Raw genomic sequence first — 12,975 nt, 5'->3', positions numbered from 1 at the left:
TGCAACTTTTTCACCTTGAGGTAATTTTGAAACCATTTTCTATTAGGCCTTCTTAGTTATACATGAAAATGTTTGCAAATGTTTCATGTAGAATACAACAAAAAATAATTCATGGTTGTAGCTTTATCAGTTTTGAAATATTTTCTATAAATCACGATAAGCGCCAAAATTTAAACTTACAGTCAGATTTTTTCAAAATGGGCAAAATTTATTGCCACTGAAAAACTCTTACATTCTAGTTAAATATCAATCATTTACCTTCATTTTGCAAGAAACGGGAAGTCTCCTAGCACAAATTTCGATTTATGGTGAATTTAAAAAAAAAAGTTTCCTTCACGCGCAGTAACTCTAAAAAGTCTCAAAATCTGATTTAGTCACCTTGTCGTAATTTTCGCACCGTGACCATTCTTCTTGCACATAATGTTATCTTGAAAATGTGTTTCTGTGAATACAACAAAAATAACTCATGGTTCCAGCTTTTATCAGCTTTGGAATATTTTCTATAAATCACGACAAGTGCAAAAAAAACCTATGCCAATTGTCTGAAAAAATTCGAAAAATTTCTTAAGCTAAAATCACATTCTGTAACATTTCATTTACCTTCATTTTGCAACAAATTGGAAGTCTCTAGTCAATATTTCGATTTATAGTGAATTTTTGAAAAAACTTTTTTTTCAGCATGCAAAACTGAAAATTGAAATTTTTAGTCACCTTGTCGTAATGGCACCGTTTTATATTAGGCCTTCCAAAGTGTTATACATGAAAATGTATTTATCATTTTACAACAAAAATATCATGGTTGTAGCTTTATCAGTTTTGTAAAGCTATTGGTCTATAAATGGATAAATAGAAAATCTTCAATTAGGCTTTTTAACAGGGAAATTATTGTAGCCAAAACAGTCCAGTCTAGTAATATTCATTCAGTTTCCTTAATTTTGTTTATAATCTTCAGTAAATATTTTTGGCATCATCTCGATTTATGGTGTGTTTCAAAATTTTTTTACGTATGCGTTATTGAATTCACCTGCATCATTTTGTGATTCATTTTTCTGTGTTGCTTTGATCGTTTTACAATTTGTTATAGGAAAATTTGCAATGTTGTACAATGGAAAAGATAACTCATTAGAATCAAACTGTTTTGCTTACAGCGCGATTTGTAGACAATTATATCATGAAATTTTTTCCTAATTCTTTAAATTCCAACAATAATTATAGGGCTGGAAACTTTAGAAAAGATGTTTTCCTAAGCTCATTGGCAAATGACAAAGTGGGCTCTGTGATTAGAGTAATCTTAATTTTTAATGAGGGCAATTTTGAAAACAAATTTTCCACTCAGTTTCCTTATTTTGCGCACACCACTCTTAGTAGAGGTCTTGGAGTTTATTCCATTAATATAGTAAAGCCAACATTCTCTTTTGGCTTTCTTATAAAACGCCGCTGCTTGGCTAAAGCACGTTTGTAGATTAATTTAGACTGAGGGGAGCCACTAGTTTTGTAACGTCTGTAGCATTTCCTAGTCATTTTTCTCAGAATACCACATGTCTTATTCCACCAGGGAACTGCAGGTCTACGAGGTTTGCCTTTTTTTTGGAATCGAGCCTTTCAGCACTCTTCAAAGTAGATTCAATAAAGTAATCATAGGCATCTAGATGAGAATGAAAGGACTCAAACTCCCTATCTAGATTGACACCTTTACTGAATTTATCCCAGTCTGCGTCCTCTACCTTCCACTTAGGTAAAACTTCAGATGGAGCATTCAGAGCATATTTCAAATGGATCGGGTAGTGATCACTTCCATTTAAATCTTCATTAACAGACCAATTATAATCAAGGTGGATACTAGTTGAAGAAATACTTTGGGGTCCAGTGCAGAGAAATGATTATCGTGAATGTTGTGGAAAGTCATTGACCCATTATTATATAGGGTAACATCATTCCTGTCAATAAGGTCTTCGATTAATTTCCCTTTACTATCTAAAAACTGACTTCCCCAAAGGGGGTTGTGGGCATTAAAATCACCTAATACAAGTAAAGGAGCTGGAAGTTGGTCAATTAACGACTGAATATCTCCAATGTTAAAAGCAAGGTCTGGTGGAAGGTATAAGGAGCAGATTGTTATCCTCTTTTCCAAAATGACTGAAATAGCGACAACTTGTAGTGTTGTATTTAATTGTACTGTGGAGTGCTGTAGAGATTTATTAATAATAATTGCAGCACCTCCATGGGCATGATCACCAGTTGGGGGATATGATTTAAATATTGAATAATTTAGTCCAGGATTATAAGCAGAGTTGCCTAGCATTGTTTCCTGTAGGCATATAATCCCTGGATTGAATTCATACATTAAAACTTTAAAGGTCTTCTGTACGGGCTCTGAGACCTTTACAGTTCCACTGAAGGATATCGAGCAAGAATGCTAAGGTGGTAAAATGTGCTACTTCCCACTCCTTGGAGGGGAAGTACTGTTCCTAGGGTGGAGTGGGAAATTCTCCTTTATAAGAGATTGTTTTCTTAATCCCTTTTCATCTGAACTGGAGTTCAGGGTCTTTGGTTGATCTTCATATTTTTTTAATATGAACCTGATGTTCAGAATTACTACTGTGGTTCTGTGCACCACTAATCCTATTTGTCTTAGGGCAGCAAGACTGAATTGAACTCAGATGTTTTTGTTCTGAATCTACTTTTGGAACCACCTTTCTAGGAGGAGAGATCTCTTCCAAAAACACTGAACCCATTTTAAGTTTTTATTATAAAAGTTATCATTATTTGGGAACTATTTCTTGTGTTTCTTGGTAGTTGCAATTGTAGCTTTATTATTATTTTTGTTTGTGGCTGTGACGATTGATGGCTCTGAACTAGCTCTATCTAATTGGGGTTGTTCCTTTAGTTTATTTTTGTTTGAAGTATTTTCAGAACATTTTCCTGAATCATTAGTTGATTTTGGCACCCTTATTTTTGGAGATGAATCGGCAGCTGTCGTAGAGGTGGCATTTAGATCAACTCTGGAAGATAAATTTTCTGTGCTTTTGGAAGTACAATTTTTGGTATTGGACTCCAAAGCACTTGCCGACGAAAGTTTCTGACCGGTTTGGAGATTTTCATTATTATTTATAGTTCGAGAAATAGCAGGTTTGTGATATCTACTAATAGACTCAGTTATTGGTGGCCTTACATTGCTGGAAGTTTTCATAAGTTTTATTACAGAAGCATACGTAGAGTTGGCACTTTTGTTTGCCCCCATTACCGTGCGCTTTGCTTCACTAATGCTGATATGTTCGTTATCAGCCACTGCCAACACTTCTTGTTCAAATTTATATCTGGGACAAGCCCTAGAATTTGGAGTGTGATCACCCTTACATAGAAAACAGTATCAGGCTGCTTCACAATCGTCAAAATTATCGTGCTCTGCAGAGCACACAGGACATCTTCTATTGTTATCACATGAGTTTTGAATGTGGCCATATTCAAAGCATTTGCGACACTGTTTAGGGTTTCTTTTATATTTTTTAACCTGCATCCTCTCATGGCCAACAATGATGGTATCAGGTAGGTAATTGGAAGAAAAGGTTAAAAGGATAGCTGCATCCCCACCCAGTTTTTTTACATGAGATACACAAGGAGGACATCGATGGAGAATCTCCTCCTCTTTAAAAACATGCAAGTCTTTAGAGTAAACTACCCCTTTCAGCGTGCTGAAGAATCTGTGAGATGAAATGCATTCAATATTTCCACTTTCAGGAGGTTTAAAGTTAGATAGCAGAGCTGCTTGAGTCTCATTACCAGCTTTTATTAGAAGGTTCTTTCCATACCATTTTAAATTTCCAATGGGAATGGAACCAACCTTGCTCTCAATGCATTCAGCGGCTTTTATTAAAATTTTCCCTCCCTCCTTGTAGATAGCAACATGCCATAAAGGTGGAGGAAGAGCTCTGGTACATGGGGCTGGTCCATGTTCTTCAGTCTTTGGAATAAAGTCAAATGGCTAATCATTTAAGTTTTTTACTGAAAACACTTTCGTGCTGAGAACTGAGTCACTTAGAATGTGGCCATGGAGTCTTTGTTGTGCCTCACTAGCTTCCAAGGAAGAGGAAAATTTAACAAAAGCAGAAAATGACTGCTTATCTCTTTCTAGAATTAATTTAATTCTTTCCACTTTGCCAAATTGTTTTACTACACTGTATAAACATTCATAATCTAATGACAAGCTTACATTAGTGCAATAAAGGACCCTGTTATTTGAATCAAATCCACCAGATTTATTAACACCCTGGTGTCTCAGTGTTTGGTTCTGTCCAACAGCCAAGCTCGTATCCATGTTCATGCCAGAAGTTGTTGCCAGTGCCGTTAAGTCGTCGGATCCAGGGGAGGGAGAACTAACAGCCAAATCCATAAATTTTAACTGGTCCACATGCAAAAGTCCAAAAGGTTCACACCCGACACCCAAGAGCCCCCACACAAACCCCGACAGCATATCAAAAAGGGCAAACTGGGCAGCTCTACTGCCCAGCTTCCCCACCCCAACACACTCCCAAAGCCCGAGAAGAGACCCCAAGATGCCAAGCATGCACACATCAGACCACCACACACAAACTGGTTCATCCACCCACCCAAAACTGCTTGGTTATATCAAGAAAGTATCGTATATCAGTCAGGTATTCGCATTCTCCACCAATGGCACAAGTGAGAGTTGACTCCCAACAGTCCACCCCATACCCTACCCTTTCAGGATAGCACCAGTACACTTGCAGTGACCCAGGTATAAGCCAATCCGCCTGCTGGGAGTTCTGCCCCCACTAATGGGGACTGACTCCCCATTCCAACCGTACTGGTGGGCTTCTGGACAAAAGCCAGGAGTCCCACACCCAAAAAACCAGCCCCCCCCTGGATTCCAATGGGCTGATCCCCGGAAATGGTTCCGCCCTCAAGATAGCAATGGGAAAAATCCCATCACCATCTCTTAGGTCCAAACTATCTCGGGTGGCGACTCAACCACCACAACTCCCACAATTAGCTTTGAATGCGAACCCCTTCCAAAAAACAATTCCTTCTCAGACTTACCTAAGCAGTAAAATTTTGCGAATGTGGAAATGTCCACACCATTTAAACCAAAAACTATGTAGGATGATTCGTCAGGACCTGGGCCCAAAGGCCAGGGTCCCTTAGCCCCTCACCTCATCAATGCGTCCTACTCGAGGGGGCTGGAGGAGAGTGTTGGGGTCCTGGTGGGCCAAAGATGTTGTTTTGGCGAGGGCGGCCTTTGTCCGGAGGAAGGCCTTCTGCTGGCCGGGGCCCCACACTAAGGTCTTTGGACGTCCCTTCGGGACCTCCGTCAGGGGTGCCATGGTGTGAGCGATCCCCTGGATGAATCTTCTGTAGTAGTTGACCATCCCGAGGAATTCTCATATGGCCCTGATGGAGGTAGGGGTGGGAAACTTCTTGACAGCTTCGACCTTCGACGACATTGGGCGTACGCCCTCTGGGGATATCTCGTGGCCCAGGAATTCCACCGTCTCGACCCCGAAGGTGCACTTGTCAAACCTGACGATGAGGCCACTTTACTGCAGGCCCTGCAGGACCTTCCGGATGTGTCACAGGTGTTCCTCCCGGGATCTGAAAAAGATTAGGATATCGTCAACGTAGCAGACTGCCGGTCCAAAGTGGGCAAGGAAGTCCGCCCCTAGGAGTGGGGTCCTGACGTACGTGATGATGTATTCCCAGCTGTACCTCTGGCCAAAGATGGAGATCGACAGGAGCTTGGTGCCGTAGGAGAGGATGGGAGACCCGTTTGCATCCGTCAGGGAGGCAGTCGGGTCTGGCGAGCGTCTGCGGTCCTCTCCTGAAGGCAGAAACACTGAACACATGGCTCCAGTGTCGAGAAACATCATCCCGCCAGAAATGGTGTCGCGGACATAGAAACCTAATGGTAAGGGGCCCCTGGGTGTTTCTGCTGCTGCTGCCATGTCAGCCTGTGTGGTTGGCCGCTGCCTCCTCCGTTTTTTGAAGGGAAGAAAGGGCAGGGGGCTTCGCACCTCCGGGCAGCTCTCCCAAACCTCCAGTGGTAATAGCAAAGCCCCAGCCCCTCCCTTTTCTGCTGGTAGGACGGCCTTTTTTGCTCGATGGCGTTGACGGGCTCCGTGGTGGGGTCCTCCAGCAGGAGGCATTTGGCAGTGTGTGCGGGCGTGGTCGCCTGCTTGGCCACCTTCATGGAATCCGTCAACTGCTGCGCCACCCTGATTAGGTCCTCGACCGGCAGGGTATAGGCGTCCATAATCTGCCCACGGACCTCCAGCAGTAGCTGCCGCAGGAAGATCTCCCTCGACAGGCTGATTTCTTTGCGCCTGCCTCTGCTGTCAGTCTCGGGGAGGAGGAGGAGGAGGTCCTGGAGGGCATGCCACGCTTCCAAGAGGTTTCCCTCCTGCTGGGGGTTGAGGGCGAGGTCTAGGGCGCAGGCAGCTCTCTCGGAGACCAGCAGGGAGCAGGTCTCGAGAGTGGATTTTAGTTCTTGGAAGGTGGCGGGGCCCGATGTCGCCATTAACCAAGGGGCGATCTTCTTGTATATCTCCTCCAGGAGGGCATTGATGGCGATGTCCGCCTTCAACACCTCATCCATTAGACCTGATACCCTGAACTGCCCTTCGACTCTGTAGAACCAGGACGCTGCATTTTCCCTTGTAAATGGTGGCAGCCTTATGTTAAGGGCCATCTTTGGTTGGTCCGTCAGGGGGGTCATCGTGTGGGGGGCAGGTACCGGCGTGGAGGTGTGCGCGGGAGGGGGTTGCGAGAGGGAGATGTCTGCCTCCAAGAGGTTCGCGGTAATTTGTACTTGGTTGGGAATGTCAGCGTCCATGCTCATTTCGCGCTCTTACTTGGAGTGTGAGGGAATACTCGCGCCAATACCGCTGGGGGAGTGTGCCGTGTGGGTCCGCTAATGACGCTGGCGACCTGCCGACGAGGGTCAGTAAATGCCCGAATGCTTTGTTAGAGCGCCGTAGTTAGTCCGTTAGGGGCATGGGTAAGGTTCATTGGGCCAAGACTTAGTCACCGTTTGGGTCTGTTAATGGCTTCCGGGAACCACTCCGTTGGTCACCACTGTGAGAGAGGTGCGAAATACTGAGAAGGAAGACAAGTACTGCTAGTTTATGGATGAAGCGAGCCGCTTATAAAGCGGGATGCGGACGTCTGTGTACTTCGCGGAGACCGCGGGTACAAAGATTTACAGGTGACCTGAGGTCAAACTAATTCTTTACAAAAACAGGACAAGTTCATACAGAAAACATAGTGATCAATAATGTCTGACTCATAGCATAAATAATTCATTACTTGTACATAAAGCATGACTATTTAGATAATAAAGCATGACTATTTAGAAAGACAATAAATACAGTATACAATTTACAAGTATGGTGATAAACATATGTTCTGGTCGACCCTAGGTCGATGTGAAGGCACCGCAGAAAACAGGATGTTCACTATAGAGAACGCGTTGAGCGGGGACTTTACAGACTCACACTTTAATCTTGCACTGCAGTTTATTTTGTAACCTATTGTAACTTTGTTTCTTTTGGTGCTAATGAAAGAAAGAAACTACTAAGTGTCTTCTTAAGCCTCCTGGGACTAAATACGCTACTACATAACAAAGCCAGAACGATAAGCATCTATAAAGAAAAGTAATCTTCTTAACTTGGCAATGAATAGCAGACATAAACAGAAAGAAAGATAAAAAGAACACGACATTAGTAAAACCTCTAACATATGCGAGGTTAGGTTCCAGATCCCCTTGCGTGAGGCGAGGATTCGCGTTAAGTTTGGTACAGTCACAAAAAATACTATTAAATGCTTGTTGGACATTCGATTCCTCGATGGGAAGAGCAGATGTTCTAGGGGACTCCTCACTGAACTTGTGCTGCATAGCCTGAGTTGGGCGAGAATCTGGTTCAAAGGCAGGAGAGACATACCCGTGTGCCATTTGGGTGGGACTGCTAAGCGAGGAAGAAGGAACAGGAACAACACCGATGAGGTTGGACAGCCAAGAAACAGCTGTAGGAGAAGAGGGGCGAAAGGTCTAAAAACTGTCTGCCATACTTCTTGCTAGGAGAGTCGATGAAATCCTTCTTCCTCCAACGTCTGACAGGAATGGGCGAAACGGAAGACAAAGAAGAAGATGAACAAGAGGCAGATGAAGACAAAGATGAGGATGGAGATTTGTGATGTCTCTTCTTAGAAATCACAAGCTCAACACAGCCGTACTTCTTGAGAAACACACCTTCAACTCTGTCAAAGAGAGCATGGAGAAGCAAGTTGGAGGAAGTAGATGTAGGTGACTTAGGGAGGGATGTTGAAGGACACAGCCTGGACAGAGAGAGCAAGGAGATAGGTGCTGGTAGAGCTGCTGACAGATGGGATGACATCATGGAGACTGTAGCTTTGGAAACAGCCCCAGGGAAAGCTGTTGAAAGTTGAGATGACATCACTGAAACTGAAGATCTGGAAACTCATGGTGGATGTCACTGGGATGCGAGATAACATGCAATGAGCCAAAACGCCAGAAAGGGTTGGTAACCCTGATAGGCCTAGCAATGCCCAACACTCAGACATCTTCTGCACATCCCCTCCTGAAAAGACTACAAGAAGAAGCTGCCTCCTCCCTCACGGGAGGGGGAGCTCCAACAACCCCCCGAAAGAACAAGGGCAGCAACATTACATACAGGAACTCCCGAACCCCTCCTAAAATCTTCTAACAATGAAATCAAAGAAGAATGAGAGGGAGAATAATCTTCAAGAGCAGAAGCAGCAGCGAGAGGAGATTTTGGTAAAGAAGAGGTGGAACAAGAAGGAACTAGAATGCCTCCCATCACGGGAGACAAAAAGCCTTCCCAAGATGGTGCTGTTGGTTTCCTCTTAAACTTTTTCTTGTTAACAAATCTCTTCCATTGCTCAAGAGACCAAAGACAACACTCAGAAGAGGGGTCACTTATGCTGCAAATGTTAGCTCTGCACCTACTACAAGTGGAATGAGTCTGTAGACCAAGAAGACAAGTAACGAGAACAAGGGTTGTTGCCATCTCCAGGAGGCTTGGCAGAATCACAGGTTTGCACTTTGGGAAATGCAAGAAACACACAGACAACACAATATCACACAGAAAACACAACAAAAAAGAAAGAAAAAACCAGAATTCTGATGTGAAATGCAGGCAGAAAGTGCGGAATAACTGGCTTCTTGCAAAAGATGGGCCCTGAACCGTCTTGCTACGGTGGTGGTTAGAGAAAAACTGGTATGATGATGCGTAGTGGTGGGTAAAGCAGGTCACGTAGCTTCCTCCTCCTCCCCTATTGGCTGACGCCCGTTGCCACCAATTTCTTGTTATTTTTAACCGGACTCCAACAAGCACCAGAGAGTTTATCCCTACGTTAAGACCAAGGTTTGTTCCATATATGAACAAAATTTATCATGCACCCTGTCTACTAACAAGTGTGTTCTGCACAATATGGACTGAAGAACAAACTCTGATGACAGGCAATTAGAAATCACAGCCAAGGTACTAAAGAAAGGTAAGTATATGGGCATTAAACTTGCATCAGTTGTAATGAAAACATTCAGCATGCTTATTCGCCACAGAATGGAGAAAGAAATCAATAGAATGCTTAGAGATGAATGAGCTGTTTTCAGAAAAGGGCTCAATTACAAAGATCAAAGACATGATGTGCAGCTGTGTTTGCTTTTACTGGTTTTGACAGCAACCACAGGCCAATAATATGAAAAGTCTTGCATCACTATGGCATTCCTGTTAAACATAGAAAGCTAACAAGAATTACCCATGAATGAAGCAGATGGGCAGGTGATGTTAATGGGGGCCTTATCATATGAACTTAGTAATGGAAAATTATAAGGGAATATTATTTCACCTTTGACGTCTGCCTTTCTCATAGGTTTTATAATGAAAAAGTGGCTGGAAACTGAAAAGAAGGTTTAAAATAGAATAGCAATAGAAAGTTAACAGACTTAGAATATGCAGATGATGCCGTTTTAATCAGCTTTTTGGTATAGATCGTGAAATTTCGGAGGCAGAACTTTATTTCTGCTCTCTGGACCCAGAAAAATGGTTCAATCAAAGAGTAAGGAAGAAGGTGGCAGGCAGAGCTTTGCAGCATTTGCTTGCTATTTCATCCATGGACATCTTGTAGTGTTCTCTTCTTACAGGATCCCATTAATAGTAGCAGGCACAGCCATATTTAGTCCATTAGTTAGCAGACAGTTAAGCACAAACTCTGCTATTGCTACGATCTTTGAGGCTCTCTTGAGAGAGCGGACCAGATCTATGGGCCATATTTATACTGTTAGTGGCTCTTTTGGTTTCTCAGTAAGAATGGCCATAGTTAGTCCACTAATCACCAAGGGGTTATGCAAAAAAGTATGCTGGATCCACTGAGGTATCAGAACATGATCTTGTACCCTTGAGGGAGAGCAAGCAAGAGCAAACCAGAGCTGAAGCACCATAGTTAGGCTGTTAGTTGCTCTTTGGTTAGTAGGGCAAGGCTGTTGCTCTTTGGTTAGTAGGGCAAGGCTGTTGTATTTAGTCTTTAGTCACCAGGGAGTTATGCAAGAACTATTCTTGTCTACCAGGTTACTCCAAGTCATCACCAGTGTAAAGCAAGCATGTGCAAGTATCCTGGAGCTAACTGATTTGTTCCCAAGATTAAGTCTTCTTTTGACAAGCATGTGAGCAGACATGTAATAACAAGTGGGTTGCCATGTGGAAGGCCAAGACCCAATGTCAGCTGATAATCGTGAAGCATAAGCACATGCTTGTAAGTACAAAAAAGTTCAGGACTTACAGTACCAATGCCTGATATCAGAGTTTTTTTGCCTTTTTTATGATGTGTCTGTTATACATTTAACAAGAAAGCTATAATCAGATCTACCACAAATAACTGTTAATGTGATATTTGCCAATGAACATTATTATCCAATATAACTTTTTCTAAGTTTTTGTTTATACTTAGACATTCATGAGTGTGGGGCTCCCCAATTTGATTATTTTGTCCTGATGCATTGTGAGTAAGTATATAGCTAGCATATTTTGTACACTTTAATATTTTCATGTGGAAATATGAGTAGGTGGACAATGCTGAAACCTAACTGATTCAATTGCTTTAAGTTTCACCAATCAAGTGGGATTTGGAATTCATACCTCGCTTGAAAAAACTGGTTATGGCTACTATGAATGTGAGGCTCCGTAGTGACAAACATATCCAAAAAGTGTGAAGAATTCGAGAAGTTATGAGGGCATTGTGGTTATTACATTTATAAATAAATCTAGTAACAAGTGACCAGCAGATTCTACATATGTGTGTGTAACCCTTATTCCATAGATTATTTTGGGGCACCTCCTTTTCTTTGGGAACATTTATTGCTTCCTAATTCTTCAGAGTACCCAAAGTGTAATTCACCTTTAGCATATCAAGACAAGGTATTTGTGAAACTGAAACCATTAAATAAAGTTCAAAGACTGGATTAAGTGGCCTGGTAACCAGTCTGAATTTATGACAAAATATGTCCAAGTACTGTAACTTTTTAATGCCAAATTTCCAGAGAATCATTTGCTGCACCATTTTGTTTCCTGTAGCTAGCTGGTGCCCTCTCAGTCTGTTATCCAGAGGCTTTCAAAACTGAAGACCAGAAAAAAGACAAATGAGAGGCCATTCAGCCTCATGATACTTGTGCAAAATTTGATTCTACCTGGGGTTATGTTTACAAAAAATTCTCACTAGGTTAAGTTACCTGGAGGTGTTGAGGGGAAACCCAGTAATAAGTTAGGACTTAGTGACCTAGGTTATGCTTGGTGGTGGTGGTGTTGGGGTGGTCAAAGAGGGCAAAGTCCCTTCAACCAGGTGAGGGCCTGGCATCCTACGTTAAGTGTGGTTAGGTTAGGTCACAATCCTATTCTAACTTACAATGCCCTGGGATAGATTAGTTTGGGGATACAGGGAAGGCAAGGACCCCCAAGCCAGGTAAGGTCCCAGCACCTCAGGTTAAGTGTGCTTAGGTTGGGTCACATCCCTATTACTCATTTTAATTTATAGTACCCTAGGTTACAATATGTCATGGGTTTAGGAGTTCCAAGGAGGGTCATATTTTCAACTCCACAATGCAACTAGGGCCCAAAGTAAATCTTTTATCTAGCCATAAAACCAAGTATATATATATATATATATATATATATATATATATATATATATATATATATATATATATATATATATATATATATATATATATATATATTATATATATATATATATATATATATATATATATATATATATATATATATATATGTGTGTGTGTGTGTGTGTATGTGTGTATGTGTGTGTGTGCATTACTTGGTGTCCAAGCAAGCATAGGACTACCTTCATCTAAAACTAACAGACTCTCTAGGCAGTCCATAGTTAGGCTAGGCTGTAGGTCTATTTCACATCAGATTATCTGACTCCACTGCACACTTCAAAATACGTAATCAAAAGAGTTCTTTGCCTATCAAATACCTAATTGGCTATAATATGAGTCACTTTAACATGCACTTGAAATGGGAAAAGAAAAAAAAGAAATTATATAAGCAGCTGTTGAGCGAAACACGTCCGCAAGCTTAATTTGCACACTCAAAAGTTAACACCAAATTAGCTCCTACTGTAAAGTACCAAATATATATAATATAAAATACCAGATACTAGGCCTATATGATAGATAACAAAATATACATTGGTTAGGCTAATTACAAATCCTCAACAAATATGAAATGAAATGTGCCGAGTCATAAATAACAACAAACTTGGAAAAATGCCTATTTCGATATCTTGTGCAGTTTAAACATTTACCAATGTTATCTGTCCAGGATTCTTTTATTATAAATTACAGTGTACATAATGTCAATCAGTCTTCGCCTTAAGATTTATTCAGAGGTGAACAAAACTTCACTT

General features: G+C 41.7%; 1 long non-coding RNA gene across 2 annotated transcripts in view; it reads right to left on the bottom strand.

Moving 5' to 3' along the window:
* LOC136853416 (uncharacterized) overlaps nt 1-12,975 on the bottom strand; it is a 147,330-nt gene that overhangs the window by 134,187 nt on the left and 168 nt on the right. The gene's annotated exons all lie outside the window — the stretch shown is intronic.

The sequence above is a fragment of the Macrobrachium rosenbergii genome, chromosome 27 (assembly GCF_040412425.1).
Source record: "Macrobrachium rosenbergii isolate ZJJX-2024 chromosome 27, ASM4041242v1, whole genome shotgun sequence".
Lineage (NCBI taxonomy): Eukaryota > Metazoa > Arthropoda > Malacostraca > Decapoda > Palaemonidae > Macrobrachium > Macrobrachium rosenbergii.
This window is presented reverse-complemented; position numbering and strand designations above follow the sequence as displayed.